Below are 17,445 nucleotides of genomic sequence, written 5' to 3'. Positions count from 1 at the left end.
ATCCACCTAAAAACAGACACTCTCTGGGACCAGGGCAGAAACTCTCCACACACACGCACGCGATGCAAAGAGTTAAACGATATCAGAGAGAGTTAGGCAAACTGAATTTAAGATGTTGTAATGGTTGCCATGTTGGCACCGTTTCTCACCGTAATGATTAAAGTTAAGGCGGGAAAAGGGTCAACTGATCCTAGATCAGCCATATTAGTAATGTGGACTGATGAAGTCATTGTTAGATCATTGTCTAAGGCCAGTTTTTCTCCATAACTGTACAAGTTAAGATTGCCTGTGGATCAGCTTAACAGATGCTAAGCACATATGGATAGAGATAGATGACATGGATCTGCAGTAGATCAATAACTTGATTGCTCATTCCCTAATCACTTCATTGACTCCACATTTGAATGCTAACACAGCCCTTAGCAATGATCACCCGGCAATGCACAGCCTGAACGATGACGCGAGTGAGAATATCGCTTGTGTGTATAAAGTTAACAAAAACCTGTTTATTTCACTACAGATCCAGCAATGCTTTCCCCTCCCCTCTATATAAGGCTTTCTGACCTTTGTGTGTTGAACTCTGTATAACTCTGACTCTTTTGTTGTGACATTCTTTGTCAGTCGGGGGATGCAAAGTGCAAGCCAGGCCACTCTATTGAATAGTGGCTTTAGTACAGTGGCTGATACATGATACAATAACACAGCAATCAGCTAGCTACATACCAGCCATAGTGAGGTACCAATACAATCATTAAGTTGGCCCGTCTCGTTGTATAGTTGCTGAGTACAGTGGCATCTGGGATGAATGAGTTAATGGATCACTAGTCTGTAGTAGAGGTCCACCGATTAATCGGAATGGCCGATTAATTAGGGCCGACTTCAAGATTTCATAACAATCGGAAATCGGTATTTTGGGGCGGCGATTTTTCAGATGTATTATTTTTATTTTTTTTACCTTTATTTAACTAGGCAAGTCAGTTAAGAACACATTCTTATCTTCAATGACGGCCTAGGAACGGTGGGTGAACTGCCTTGTTCAGGGGCAGAACGACAGATTTTCACATTGTCAGTTTGGGGGATCCAATCTTGCAACCTAACAGTTAACTAGTCCACCGCTATAACCACCTGCCTCTCGTTGCGCTCCACAAGGAGACTGCCTGTTACGCGAATGCAGTAGAAGCCAAGGTAAGTTGCTAGCTATAGCATTAAACTTATCTTATAAAAAACAATCAATCAATCATAATCACTAGTTATAACTACACATGGTTGATGATATTACTAGTTTATCTAGCGTGTCCTGCATTGCATATAATCGATGCGGTGCGTATTGTTGCTCCAACGTGTACCTAACCATAAACACCAATGCCTTTCTTAAAATCAATACACAGAAGTACAGTGGGGCAAAAAAGTTTTGTCAGCCACCAATTGTGCAAGTTCCCCCACTTAAAAAGATGAGAGAGGCCTGTAATTTTCATCATAGGTACACTTCAACTATGACAGACAAAATGAAGAAAAAAAATTCAATGAATTTATTTGCAAATTATGGTGGAAAATAAGTATTTGGTCACCTACAAACAAGCAAGATTTCTGGCTCTCACAGACCTTGGTCATTAATATGGTCAATATGGACCTTCTTCTTTAAGAGGCTCCTCTGTCCTCCACTTGTTACCTGTATTAATGGCACCTGTTTGAACTTGTTATCAGTATAAAAGACACCTGTCCACAACCTCAAACAGTCACACTCCAAACTCCACTATGGCCAAGACCAAAGAGCTGTCAAAGGACACCAGAAACAAAATTGTAGACCTGCACCAGGCTGGGAAGACTGAATCTGCAATAGGTAAGCAGCTTGGTTTGAAGAAATCAACTGTGGGAGCAATTATTAGGAAATGGAAGACATACAAGACCACTGATAATCTCCCTCGATCTGGGTTCCATGCAAGATCTCACCCCGTGGGGTCAAAATTATCACAAGAACGGTGAGCAAAAATCCCAGAACCACACGGGGGTACAGTGGCAGAGAGCTGGGACCAAAGTAACAAAGCCTACCATCAGTAACACACTACGCCGCCAGGGACTCAAATCCTGCAGTGCCAGACGTGTCCCCCTGCTTAAGCCAGTACATGTCCAGGCCCGTCTGAAGTTTGCTAGAGAACATTTGGATGATCCAGAAGAAGATTGGGAGAATGTCATGAAACGTGGCTGAGTCTTTCAGCATGACAATGATCCCAAACACACCGCCCGGGCAACGAAGGAGTGGCTTCGTAAGAAGCATTTCAAGGTCCTGGAGTGGCCTAGCCAGACTACAGATCTCAACCCCATAAAAAATCTTTGGAGGGAGTTGAAAGTCTGTGTTGCCCAGCAACAGCCCCAAAACATCACTGCTCTAGAGGAGATCTGCATGGAGGAATGGGCCAAAATACCAGCAACAGTGTGTGAAAACCTTGTGAAGACTTACAGAAAACGTTTGACCTCTGTTATATACCGTTTGTTGGCAATGACAAAGTATTGAGATAAACTTTTGTTATCGACCAAATACTTATTTTCCACCATAATTTGCAAATAAATTCATAAAAAAATCCTACAATGTGATTTTCTGGATTTTTTTCTTCTCATTTTGTCTGTCATAGTTGAAGTGTACCTATGATGAAAATTGCAGGCCTCTCTCATCTTTTTAAGTGGGAGAACTTGCACAATTGGTGGCTGACTAAATACTTTTTTGCCCCACTGTATATATTTTTAAACCTGCATATTTAGGTTATATCCAGGTTAGCAGGTTAGCAGGCAATATTAACCAGGTGAAATTGTGTCACTTCTCTTGCGTTCATTGCACACAGAGTCAGGGTATATGCAACATTTTGGGCAGCCTGGCTCATTGTGAACTAATTTAACAGAATTTTACGTAATTATGACATAACATTGAAGGTTGTGCAATGTAACAAGAATATTTAGACTTAGAGACGTCACCCGTTAGATAAAATACCGAACGGTTCCGTATTTCACTGAAATAATAAATGTTTTGTTTCGAAATGATAGTTTCCGTATTTGACCATATTAATGACCAAAGGCTCGTATTTCTCTGTGTTATGTTATAATTAAGTCTATGATTTGATATTTGATAGAGCAGTCTGACTGAGCGGTGGTAGGCAGCAGCAGGCTCGTAAGCATTCCTTCAAACTGCACTTTCGTCCCTTTTGCCAGCAGCTCTTCGCAAGCAGAGCGCTGTTTATGACTTCAAGCCTATCAGCCTAATGGCTGGTGTAACCGATGTGAAATGGCTAGCTAGTTAGCAGGGTGCGCGCTAATAGCGTTTCAAACGTCACTCGCTCTGAGACCTGCAGTAGTTATTCCCCTTGCTCTGCTTTTGTGGAGCGATGGGTAACGCTGCTTCGAGGGTGGCTGTTGTCAATGTGTTCCTGGTTCGAGCCCAGGTAGGGACGAGGAGAGGGACGGAAGCTATACTGTTACACTGGCAATACTATAGTGCCTGTAAGAACATCCAATAGTCAAAGGTATATGAAATACAAATGGTATAGAGAGAAATAGTCCTATAAATACTATATTAACTACAGCCTAAAACCTCTTACCTTGGAATATTGAAGTCGCATGTTAAAAGGAACCACCAACTTTCATGTGTTCTCATGTTCTGAGCAAGGAATTCAAACGTTAGCTTTTTTACACAGCAAATATTGCACTTTTACTTCTCCAACACTTTGTTTTTGCATTATTTAAACCAAATTGAACATGTTTCATTATTTAGTTGAGGCTAAATTGATTTTTATTGATGTATTATATTAAGTTAAAATAAGTGTTAATTCAGTATTGTTGTAATTGTCATTATTACAAATAAATAAAAGTACATTTAAAAAAAAAAATAGGCCGATTAATCTGTATCGGCTTTTTTTGGTCCTCCAATAATCGGCATCGGCGTTGAAAAATCATTATCGATCGACCTCTAGTCTGTCGTGAGATAAAACAGGTTATTATTTCAATTTGCACACTGTTACCTAACATGCACAAATACACTACTGCCTAGCAAAACCGTATCATATCGTACAGTAGCTAATGGATTCAACAGGAGAAGACTAAAATGCTCCTCAAAAGAACTGGCCATGTTTCTTTTCAATTGCCAGGACTCTTGAAAAATAGTTTCAAATCTCAACATACTTCCTGGTTAAACAAAGGTAAAGTACTCCCATTGCCTGTGAGGATACAGTAGCCCACCTATCAGTGTGTCTGGAAAAAAACATTAGCTTTCTGGGCCAGAGTTGAGAGTTCTAGGGTGTTCTAGTCAAAAAGTACTAAACTACACAGGATTAGCCCTGGTAAAATGTATCGCACTAAATAGGGAATAATAGGGTACAATTTGTACAACTAAAGAAACAGATCAGTTACAGAACACAATACTACAGAGAGCACTTCTGGAATTCTCATCACAGACATTCTTATTCTAACAGACTGGGCCTAAGACCACAACACACAGGTTAAACATTCTCTCTGCTGCTGCTAAGTTCTACATGGGTACAACAGAGTGGTCGGTTTACAAACCAATCTACTCAACAATGCACAAAGTTTGGTTAGATACAAGTAGATGATGTAGCCTATGATATTATGCAGTCTATTTACCTGACTCACTGTTGAGAGAAATTAGGGGTGTGTGAAATGCTAAGATGTGGTGTCCTAATACAGGATTACTAGAGTATGCAGAATAGTTACAGATAGAAAGAGCAAGAGGGAGAGCGAGAGAACGAGAGAGCATTAGTAGGCAGTCTGATAGGAACATTGCTGACGGATGAGGGAAAAGGAACAAAAAACTGACTGTCCAACTCTGACCTCACCTGATCTCCATCCCAGAAATATTGGATCACACACACACACGTTTTTTTCCTATCCTCGTGGGGACCTAAAATGTATTTCCATTCTAAATCTAATTTTCCCTATCCCCTAACCCTAACAAGTAAACCTAGCCTAAACCTAACTCCTAACCCTTAATCGAACCTCCAACTTTAAAATAGCCTTTGTCCTCATGGGGGCGTGGCCTCTTTAGAACTGTAGTAGGCCTAACGACACTATAAAACACACTAGCTGTCTATATCTGAACTGCCTTAAATATTTCCTAAGTCACAGGCTGCATTGAGTTTGCATTAGTACTGGCTTGGTATTTTATTCCGCTGCTAAATGAACTTGCATAAAATACCACAAAAAAGACAGAATGACTGCCACCCAACTAGGGTTGCAAAGGATTAGAAAGTTTCTGGGAAATTTCTGGACATTTTCCATGGGAGGTTAAGCCTGGGATTTTTGCTCAAAACTCATCAAATAAAGTAAGCTTATAACAGTGAACCTTGTTTGTGGGATACACATAAGGCAATTCTAGGTCTTGTGGCATATTTTGGTTAAACTATCCCAAATTCAATGGAATTGCAAACCTGCAGGTCATTTTCCACCATAATTTGCAAATAAATTCATTAAAAATCCTCCAATGTGATTTTCTGGATTTATTTTTCTCATTTTGTCTGTCATAGTTGAAGTGTACCTATGATGAAAATTACAGACCTCTCTCATCTTTGTACGTGGGAGAACTTGCACAATAGGTGGCTGACTAACTACTTTTTTGCCCCACTGTACATACAATTGTGTTAACTAGTAAATAGTAGCCTACAGCAAAGTGTGTTTAAATCATTTCTAACTCGTTAACAATTTCTGCAAGTTAGCAAAAACTAACACATGGGTTTTAGCTGGTTGAGCCTGCAAACTGAGGAGTGTTAATTCACCTGTTCCCAAATATGTTTAATTTTAAAACATGTATCTTACTAAGGAGTTATTTAATCTTACTGCTTAACTATTTATCTGTACATGGAATTGTATTTGTTTTTACTCAGTGTTTTCCTAATCTTTACAGGAAAATGCCACGGGCACTATCTGATGTGTGGAGACATTTCACTGCAGCTAATGCAGAAGAAAAAGCTGTGTACATTTCTAAATAGTGTGCCAAATCATATGTGAAGAATGCAACAAAGATGTAGAATCCTCTGGCCAAGTGCATACATTTCCCTCAGGTTGCTTGTTGTGAGCCTCTGACAAAAGTCCCTCTACTTCTATTCGAGGTGAAAAGTATGAATCAGACACCTTATCAGTAGCAACAGCTCATGGTTTTTTGACACAATGGAGGAACATAGTCAGAGAAATGCTGATGAATGTATTGCTCGAGCTGTGTATGCAACTGGTTCACCTCTGATGGTCACAGGCAGTGTATAGGAAGAGATTTCTGAATGTTCTTCCCCCAGCATACACTCCTCCAACCAGACATGCTTTATCTACTCATTTGCTGGATGCAGAGTTCAACATAGTTCAAGTGAAGGTCAAGCAAATTATAGAGAAAGCAGACTGTATTACAATCATCTCTGATGGGTGGTTGAATGTGCGTGGGCAAGGAATAATTAACTACATAATCTCCACCCCTCAACCAGTGTTCTACAAGAGCACAGACACAAGGGACAACAGACACACTTGTCTCTACATTGCAGATGAGCTGAAGGCAGTCATCAATGACCTTAGACCACAGAAGGTATTTGCACTGGTGACAGAGAATGCTGTGAACATGAAGGCTGCTTGGTCTAAAGTGGAGTCCTACCCTCACATCACACCCATTGGCTGCGCTGCTCATGCATTGAATCTGCTCATCAAATACATCATGACACTGAAAACAATGGATACACCCTACAAGAGAGCCAAGGAAATGGTTAGGTATGTGAAGGGTCATCAAGTTATAGCAGCAATCTACCTCACCAAGCAAAGTGAGAAGAATAATAGCACCACATTGAAGCTGCCCAGCAGCACCCGTTGGGTGCCCTGCCCACTTCACTGTTGCTCCAAAGCAGACTAAACTGCAGTTCTGAAACACATCAAAAAGCATGAAGACCTCTGCCTGAAGCCCATACACACCGCAGCGTACATGCTGGACTCCAAATATGCTGGCAAGAGCATCCGGTCTGCTGCAGAGATCAACAAGGCCTATGGTGTCATCACTACAGTGTCTCACCACCTTGGCCTGGATGAGGGCAAGGTTCTTGGCAGTCTGGCGAAGTATGCTTCCAAGCAAGGATATTGGGAAGGAGATGCAATCAGCCACCTGGTAAAAGGGACTTTGTGGATCTGAGGCTCTTTCCCCTGTTGCATCCATCATCCTCCAAATCCAACCAACATCAGCCGCCTCAGTGGGAACACGCACACCAAAGCAAGCAACAGGCTGACCAATACAAGGGTTGAAAAATTGGTGACCATCCGGGCAAATTTTAGGCTTTTTCAACAAGGTTAGAAGGTGAGTGGGGATGAGGCCTCAGAGTCTGATGTTCAAGAGGTGGACATTGAGGAAGCCCGAGAGGAAGACAACCAAAGCTTTAGATTCTAGACTATCATTTCACAGATGTATGTTGAAAATGTTTTGGGGAGATGCGATGGATCACTGGGGATCATTCCATGTTCCCTTTCTTTTGTTGTTCAGTGAAATCATCCCATGTGAAGAGTCACCTCATTTAATTAAAGTTAAATTCATAACTAAATTATTTATTATTTATTTATATTGGAAGGATTGAATCATTTGCAATTATGTTTACTTATGATAATGTAGAAGGTTTCTGTCTTCATATGATATGGTAAATATATTAAACGCAAAAAACATCTACATGGCATTATTATTAATTTGCATATGTTTCCATTAATTACAATGTATTCCCATGGAAAGTTTCCACTGAATATTCCCCAAAACGTGAAACCCTACACTCAAACACTAAGTTGTTTTCAACTTACTGGGAAACCCAATCCCCAGAAAATGGGCCTCTTGACCATATGTGCACCCTGTGCTAACATGTACCCCCTACTGAAAATGCATCGACTTCCCCCCGATTGTAAATGCATTGACTATGAACTTCAGAGTACAATACCTGAGCTGATCCACATAATACTACATTTTACTATAGAATACTACAGTACTTACTATAGAATTCTGTTGTAAATTAACTAAGTATACTAATTAATTAAGTATACTATACACTGTAGTTTCCCTCAATTATATGTAGTACTTAGTATTGAATGTTATAGTATACTGTAGAACACTCTACAGTTCACAAAAACAATGTTACTTATTGTAAATACTACAGTATTTAATTTGCATATGCCCTGCCCATTCCCCTCCCCCATATACCAATTTGTGGCACTCATAAGTAAGAAACGTACATGCCAAGTATAGACCATATATTGTGTTCTATACAGGTTATATAAAAAAGCAATTGCTCTAAACTCTCCATTCATAACCCAGTCCATAACATTTCTCTATTAGGTTTCCTCAAGGTAAAAGCCCCCAATTTTATTGTCAAATACAACACACACAAAAAAAAACACAACAGAATACTACATTCTGCGAAATCGCTACAGTAATTTATATAAACCAGTCTTTTTTACTACAGTATTTGTACTATAGTAAACTGTAAATACTACAGTATGTGTAGTCCACAAAAACAGTGAATACTACAGTAAAGTCAGCAAAAACAGGGGCAGTTCCTCTTGCTGCTCCGTAGGCGAGTACCATGGTCTTGTAGTGGTTGCGAGCTTCGACTGGAAACCAATAGAATGTGCAGAGGAGCGCAGTGACATTGCAGAACTTGGGAAGGTTGAACACCGGGCTTGTGTTCTGGATAAGTTGCAGGGGTTTGATGGCACAAGCGGGGAGCCCAGCCAACAGTGAGTTGCAGTAGTCCAGACGGGAGATGACAAGTGCCTGGGTTAGGAACTGCGCCACTTCCTATGTGAGCGAGACACTGCTTTGATTTTTGCAGAGTCTCATGCCAAGGTTCCTTGCACTCGGGGAAGGGGACACTGGAGTTGTCAACCGTGATGGAGAGGTCTTGGAGAGGGCAGGCCTTCCTCGGGAGGAAGAACAGCGCCGTCTTGTTGAGGTCAAGCTTGAGGTGGTGGGCCGACATCCAAGCTGAGATATCTGCCAGGCACGCAGAGATGCGTGTCGCCACCTGGGTGTCAGAAGGGGGGGGGGAGGAGAAATGTAGTTGAGTGTCATCCGCATAGCAATGATAGGAGACCATGTGAGGATATGACAGAGCCGAGTGACTTGGTTTATACAGAGAAGAGGACCTCACTAGAACCGAGATCTGGGGGACACCAGTAGTGAGAGTACGTGGTACAGACACAGATCCTCTCCACAACACCTGGTAGGACTCGCTTGCCAGGTAGGATGCAATCAAAAAGTGTGCAGAGCCTGAGAAGCCCAGCCCTGAGAAGGTGCAGAGGAGGATCTGATGGTTCATGGTGTCGAAGGCAGTTGATAGAGCTAGGAGGATAAGAACAGAGGAGAGAGTGTCAGCTTAGGCAGTGTGGAGAGCCTCCGTGACACAGAGGAGAGCAGTCTCGGTTGAGTGACCCGTCTTGAAGCCTGACTGGTTAGGGTCAAGAAGATTGTTCTGAGAGAGATAGCGAGAGTTGTTCAGAGACATCAAGTTTTGGAAAACAAAGAAGAGATACCGGTCTGTCATTTTTGATATCAGAGGGGTGCGTTGGTTTTTTGAGGAGGGGAACGACTCTGGCAATTCTAAAGTCAGAGGGGATGAGTTGATGAGGGAAGTGAGGTCTCCAGAGATGGTCTGGAGAAGGGAGGAGGGGATGGGGTCAAGCGGGAAAGTTGTCGGGCTGCTGGACCTCACTAGTTGCAGAATTTCATCTGGAGAGAGAGGGGAGATATATGTCAAGGCGTAGGGTAGTTCTGAGTGAGTGGGACCAGTGAACTCAGGCTGTGTGAATGAGGAGTGGATGTCGTCAACTTGTTTGACAAAGTCGCTGGCAACGAGGGGGTGGAGGATTAAGAAGGTGGAAGAGAGATTCCTAGGGTTAGAGGCAGAAGCTTGAAATTTAGAGTGATAGAAAGTAGCTTTAGCAGGGAATACAGAGGAAAATAAAGTAGAGGAGGGAGTGAAAGGAAGAGTGTTTCCAATTCACAACAAAAACCCTAGTCATTGCACAGATGAAAAGGGAAGCTATCTATAATAATAAACTTTTGTCATAGCCTACAAATAGGACCAAGAGTTTTACCCTGACCAGGTCATGAGATCTGGGGCCTGGAGTTTTTCCTTAAAAGACAAACTTTGCCACACCATTTTTGAACCTGTTGTTCTACCTCTGCTGAGGTGTTGGACTAGACGATAGTTGCTATCCCTTTGAGAGCTGCGATTGGTTTCCCAAAATTCTGGGGTAGGGCTTAGCAAAGGGTCAATTGTTTAATAACCGTCTTCAACTGTTACAAGGCTAATACTGTAACCAAAGATAACCTAGTGAGCACAAGACATTGAAAATAAGCCTTTCCAAAATATTTTGAAACAAAAAGGCGTATTTTCAACACCTTGTGCTCATAGTGAAGGATATCCTCTAACAATTCAGATATTTGAGTTCCAGTTCAAGTTCAAGCGTTCTCTCTGCAGGTTTACAAAATGTCTACCAATTTAATGGGATAATATCAAGCTGTTTTGAAGCCCTTTCACTCACACAAATGTCATTATCATGAACCTATAATTACACAAATCAGGCGTCCGTTTATACTAAATAAGCTTTAACTCCCTAATCTCTTGAAAAGGTCATTCAAGCTGTGCTCAGGAGAAGCCGCCAGCAAAACAGTGGTTAAATGTTACAAAGCACTAGTTAGTCTACACAACAATAAAAACATTAATAAAACAACAAGGTACCCACAAAAACAACATTCTACAACAAAATGTTTGACACATTGTGAAACTTTATTTGGACAGCATGCGATAACAACAGCAGTGACCGGTCTGGTAAAGGTTGTTGACAGTGAGTCAGGCTCTACCGAGAATAATCTGTTACACTAAACCATTGAACCAAGCTGGTGATACACTACTAGTGTAGCCGATGCCCCTACTGGCACCTTCTCCCCGAACCAGTACCTGTGCTTGAATACTTATTCAGGGCATACAAGTCTAGTCTGTTCTAGACTTCAACGATGGCCAGTTGTTTTGGACAGGAGTGCGGGCAGGACGGCAGGCTGTCAAATCCACTGTACTACTGTAGTAGCCTAAACTAAAGTCTATATCTTAGGATATCGTCCTGTATAACGTCAATATTTGTTACCACGCACAATAATACATCAATTCAGAAAAAAAAAATCTGAACAGTTCCGTGTCATGAACTGTAACGGTAACATAACAATCAATTCAATAGGGAAACAGAACATGTCTGCCAATCAAATGAAAGTCGGTTTCGGATTCCGATTTGCTTTTTTTGAATTCATTGCATGATGAATCGGCCACAAATGTTAACATTTTCTCACGGATAAATACTTGCAGCGCAATACTGTTGCAAGGCAGGCAATCTGAACGACACACCCATGTTACGAATGCATGTCGACAAACGTGCTATTTCCCTATTGTTGCTAATTTACCGTTAGACCACTGCTACACCGTCTGCTACGAGAAGCAAAGCGGATTTTAAATCACCAGGTTTTAGCCTACCTGCCTGTGCGCCGCTTCAAGTTATTTTCTTCTTTTTCACTCTCTTTTTCAGCCTTGTCTGCATTTCCGTGGGTCCATATCAGTGGTGGCACAGCCGCCCAGTTGACTGCTGATGGGAGGAATGGATGGAGGAGAAGAGTGGAGGAAGAAGCCTCTGAAATCTGGAAATCTGGGTCCCCAGTTCGTGCTCCGCATGTGTGGCGTTACCAAGGCAGCGACTCAGCCTGTACTGCGAGCTGCATCAGATTCCAGAGACCTGTTAGTGCGCATGCGTGTCACTGAAAACCAAGATGAGCGGAGACTTGACGGACCGACCCCTTGTTAATAGCCTCGAGCGAGTTAACAGAGATGAGCAAGCGCTCCCTGCTTCTCTCGCGGTTACGTTTTACTGTACCGCGAGGTGCAATAAATATATTTGTGTTACTCCCTTCCTCTTTAGGCCTATTTACGAGGAATGTAAAGCAAGCCGAATGCTCAAACTATAGCAGGGGAAGGCAACCCTGTTCCTGGAGTACTGCAGGATTTTGTTCAAACTAGGCACCACACCTGACCAACTGAGCTAATTGACCAGTTCAACGATTGCCTAAATTTAACACACCTGGTCTTCCATGTCGGTTAAATAAAAAAAACACGAAGTGCTTGCAGCACTCCACGACCAGGGTTGTCAACCCCTGCACTATTTTTTATTTATTTCACCAGGTAGGCTAGTTGAGAACAAGTTCTCATTTGCAACTGCGACCTGGCCAAGAAAGCAAAGCAGTTCGACACATACAGCAACACAGAGTTACGCATGGAATAAGCAAACATACAACCAATAATACAGTAAAAAAATATATATATACAGCATTTGCAAATGAGGAAGGATAAGAGAGGTAAAGCAATAAATAGGCCATGGTGGCAAAGTAATTACAATATAGCAATTAAACACTGTAATGGTAGAATATGCAGAAGATGAATGTGCAAGTAGAGATACTGGGGTGCAAAGGAGCAGATAAATAAATAAATACAGTATGAGGTAGATTGGATGGGCTATTTACAGATGAGCTATGTACAGGTGCAGTGATCTGTGAGCTGCTCTGACAACTGGTGCTTAAAGCTAGTGAGGGAGGTAAGAGTCTCCAGCTTTAGTGATTTTTGCAGTTTGTTCCAGTCATTGGCAGCAGAGAACTGGAAGGAGAGGTGGCCAAAGGAAGAATTGGCTTTGGGGGTGACCAGTGAGATATACCTGCTGGAGCGCGTGCTATGGGTGGGTGCTGCTATGGTGTCCAGTGAGCTGAGATAAGGCAGGGCTTTACCTAGCAAAAACTTGTAGATGACCTGGAGACAGTGGGTTTGGCGACGAGTATGAAGCGAGGGCCTGCCAACGAGAGCATACAGGTCGCAGTGGTGGGTAGTATATGGGGCTTTGGTGACAAAACGGATGGTACTGTGATATACTGCATCCAATTTGTTGAGTATTATCCTACCATTTCTACCGATCTGCTTGCACATTATCAGTTTCATTTAAATAATAATGTTTTCGTTTCTCAAAATCATTGTCATAGTTAATCATGAAAATCTGAATTAAAATGATAAAATCTAAAAGTAAAAATTCAGCTAACGCAAGAGCACCAGCCTCTATCATATGGACACATTGATACACGGATCCATTGGCGGCTAAATCAATGAGTGCGTGGATTTCAGTGATAGCCTATAGGCCAATGCAGCAGTAGGCCTATAACTTCCGCTGTCAACTAAGTAAAATACATAGGCCTAAACAGGCAAATAAAAAAAAAAGAAGGCCTAGAAAATATCCTGATGAAAATGTAGGTTCTTTCAATGGCATTAATCTCTCTACTCTGCTGGTCTGCCTCCCTTTCTACAGTATCTGTCATGAATTGAGCTATCACTAATGAAGTGCAATACTGTATCAAATAAATCAACTGGGTCTGACCTGAAGCTGTTGCTAGCTAACTTGCAACATTGTGTCAACTAGCCTATTCCAGGCCCTAAGTTTCTGGACAGACAGCTGTTTTTGTGCAAGGGAAAAATGTTCATGTATTTCACAACGTCTCCACAGGACATAAGGAACAATCAGATCATGATATTTTGCTCTTTCACACCGAGGCGTGGTGATTATCGAGGCTGGTAGAGTGTTGGAAAGATTTTTTTCAAATATTGTGAGGAACTATTATAATTTCAAATGGATGTTTAATAAAATACTTTGTTGACTTACTGTGTGAGGTGAAGAAAAAATGACTGAAAAGCTCAGCTTATTAGTGATGGATGTGGTGAGCCAACACAATCAGAAATCAGACATTACCAAATAGGCACTTTCCTACATTTGCTTGCAGCAGGCCAGGTAGGTAGGCTTACTTCTATGCGTGCTCAGGCGTTCATGCACCCTCAACATTATCAGGATAGAGAAACCAGACATGCTCATTGCTCACAGGGAGCACTCCAAACAAAAGACCATGAAACATTTTACACATTTCAAAAATTATGGTTATGAAATATAACAAAACTTGTTTCTCACAAGTGTAGCAGGTTGTGAACTCTGCAAACATCACTCGAATATAATTGCTTTAAATCAGCCTGCACATGAGGGCTCTCTCACGGTCTTTCTCTCTAAATCAATTCCATTCAAATTGCGTCCAAAATTGATTGGCCTACTCCTGTTCAAGATTTAAAGTATTTAGGCACCTCGACTTTTGTCACATTTTGTTATGTTACAGCCTTATTCTAAAACTGATTTTTTTTAATTCCCTTATCAATCTACACATAATACCCCATATTGACAAAGCAAAAACGTTTTTTATTGAATTTTTGCTCATAACAAAACAAAATATAACATTTACTTAAGTACTCAGACCCTTTACACAGTACTTTGTTGAAGCACATTTGGCAGCGATAACAGCCTTGATTCTTCTTGGGTATGACACTACAAACTTGGCACACCTGTATTTGGGGAGTTTCTCCCAGTCTTCTCTGCAGATCCTCTCAAGCTCTGTTAGGTTGGATGGGGAAAGTTGCTGCACAGGTATTTTCAGATCTCACCAGAGATGTTCAATCGGGTTCAAGTCTGGGCTCTGGCTGGGCCATTCAAGGACATTCAGTGACTTGTCCCGAGCCCACTCCTGCGTTGTCTTGGCTGTGTGCTCAGGGTGGTTGTCCTGTTGGAAGGTGAACTTTCGCCCCAGTCGGAGGTCCTGAGCGCACTGGAGCAGATTTTCATTAAGGATCTCTCTGTACTTTGCGCCGTTCATCTTTGCCTCTATCCTGACTAGTTTTCCTGCCGCTGAAAAACAATGGATGGTGCCAGGTTTCTTCCAGATGTGATGCTTGGCATTCAGGCCAAAGAGTTCAATCTTGGTTTCATCAGAACAAAGAATCTTGTTTCTCATGGTCTGAGAGTCTTTAGGTGCCTTTTGGCAAACTCCAAATGGACTGTAATGTGCCTTTTACTGAGGAGTGGCTTCCGTCTGGCAACTCTACCATAACGGCCTGATTGGTGGAGTGCTGCAGAGATCGTTGTCCTTGTTGGAAGGTTCTCCCATCTCCAGAGGATCTCTGGAGCTCTGCCAGATTGACCATCGGGTTTTGGTCACCTCTCTGACCAAGGCCCTTCTTCCCCGATTGCTCAGTTTGGCCGGGCAGCCAACTCTAGGAAGAGTCTTGGTGGTTCCAAACTTCTTCCGTTTAAAAGTGATGGAGGCCCCTGTGTTCTTGGGGACCTTCAATGCTGCAATTTTTTTTGGGTGCCCTTCCCCAGATCTGTGCCTCAACACAATTCTCTCTCAGAGCTCTACACACAAGTCCTTCGGCCTCATGGCTTTGTTTTTGCTCTGACATGCACTATCAACTGTGGGTATTTATGCTGCAGTATTTATGCTGCAGTAGTTTATGTGTCGGGGGGCTAGGGTCAGTTTGTTATATCTGGAGTACTTCTCCTGTCCTATCCGGTGTCCTGTGGGAATTTAAGTATGCTCTCTCTAATTTTCTCTTTCTCTCTTTCTTTCTCTCTCTCGGAGGACCTGAGCCCTCGGACCATGCCTCAGGACTACCTGACATGATGACTCCTTGCTGTCCCCAGTCCACCTGGCCGTGCTGCTGCTCCAGTTTCAACTGTTCTGCCTGTGATTATTATTATTTGACCATGCTGGTCATTTATGAACATTTTAACATCTTGGCCATGTTCTGTTATAATCTCCACCCTGCACAGCCAGAGGAGGACTGGCCACCCCACATGGCCTGGTTCCTCTAGGTTTCTTCCTAGGTTTTGGCCTTTCTAGGGAGTTTTTCCTAGCCACCGTGCTTCTACACCGGCATTGCTTGCTGTTTGGGGTTTTAGGCTGGGTTTCTAAAATCAATTTGATTTGATATAGACAGGTGTGTGCCTTTCCAAATCATGTCCAATCAATTGAACTTACCACAGGTGGACACCAATCAAGTTACAAGATACATCTCAAGGGTGATCAATGGAAACACGATGCACCTAAGCTCAATTTCGATTCTCATAGCAAAGGGTCTGAATACTTATGTAAAGGTATTTCTGTTTGAATTTTTTTAAATAAATGAGAAAATATCTTTAAAAACCTATTTTCGCTGTGTCATTTTGGGGTAGATTGCTGAGGATAAAAAAAATAATGTAATCCATTTTAGAATAAGGCTGTAACGTATAAACATGAGGAAAAAGTAAAGGGGTCTGAATAATTTCTGAAGGCACTGTATATCATAGGCTATGTAGGCCTGTTGGATAACAGCACCATCATTTTGGATTTTGGGGGTTTGGGATCATAAAATGTCTTTAATGTAAGGCTCATGTAACATCATGCTTGAATTTTCACGCTGATCAAAGCTCTAATCAAATCCAGACATATTTATATGCTTTATATGCTTCAGAATGACAATCTAATTTTGTCGGGAATTACAGGGTTACCGGGGAGAAAAGTGATTTATTCTGGGGATGGAGGGTTCTAAAATACTGGGAAAATATTGAACCCTATTAGTTACACTCCCTTCCCTACTTCTTGTCTCATCTTGTTAAATTCACTGACAGATGCAACTCAATAATCACTAGGGCTCTATTGCCACATGCACTCCCAAAATTGTGGGCTTCCCGAATAGGGATAGGCCTATGTGCTTGTGATTTGAAACATCTATTTTTTTTAAAGAAGCTAATGATCCTCGGTGGCTAAGACATTTTCTCTGATGAATTATTTTGAACAATTTTATTTAGACATGAGTAATTAGTATGAGAATCCATACTCTATTTTTTCTGACAGTATCAGACACATTGTCTAAACATACTGAGAAATTATGTTTCGCTCACTTCTTTCTGTTGGGGCGCTTCTATGTCAAGTAAATCAATATTTAAATATTTTATTTGGAGGGGCAAGGAGGTAACGGAGGGCGGGCCAGGCCCCCTAAGTCCCGCCCATAAATGCCTGCCCTTGCTTTAGTATGCCGTTGTTCCTTTACATCGCCACAGAGTGGAGCTAATGCCTCATATTTGGAACATAGGGCTGGACTGTAAATGATTGGAATTGGAACAATGCTGCTCTCTTCGGGCTCTTCAAGCGAAGTGCAGAGGCCTCCTCTGTTCCTAGTCCATTGTCACGTCGATAATGAATCATTGCATGAACATTTTTCTCGTATATGAGAACACGCACGGCCTATATTGTGGGACCCACATACAATAAACACACTGTCACTAACTTTCAAAGGCACTAACAAGTTTAGTCTGGCGTCAGTCAAACAAACAATAATTCAAAAGGGAGACTTCACTCAATGACACTACACATTTTATAATGGCATTCACATGGTCTATAATTATCCTTTTAACGAATGTTCAAAGCCACAAACAGTTGTTTAAGCTTAGATTTATCTGAAATCTGTCTGTTGCTGTCCTTGATGCTGACATAAGGAAAGCTTAACA

General features: G+C 41.8%; 1 protein-coding gene across 5 annotated transcripts in view; it reads right to left on the bottom strand.

The window, feature by feature from the left end:
* The window catches only part of zgc:109889 (uncharacterized protein LOC553542 homolog), a 62,945-nt gene extending 50,855 nt beyond the window's left edge, over positions 1–12,090 (bottom strand). For 2 of the 5 annotated variants that reach the window (XM_036957725.1, XM_036957728.1), the window contains exon 1: positions 11,529–12,089. The gene's annotated coding sequence lies outside the window, so the exon portion shown is untranslated. Of the gene's footprint in view, positions 1–11,528 lie in introns of all 5 variants that reach the window. The other 3 variants (XM_036957729.1, XM_036957724.1, XM_036957726.1) reach the window with 3 other exon arrangements.
* Positions 12,091–17,445: the final 5,355 nt, after the last annotated feature.

This window comes from Oncorhynchus mykiss, chromosome 21, assembly GCF_013265735.2.
Source record: "Oncorhynchus mykiss isolate Arlee chromosome 21, USDA_OmykA_1.1, whole genome shotgun sequence".
Lineage (NCBI taxonomy): Eukaryota > Metazoa > Chordata > Actinopteri > Salmoniformes > Salmonidae > Oncorhynchus > Oncorhynchus mykiss.
This window is presented reverse-complemented; position numbering and strand designations above follow the sequence as displayed.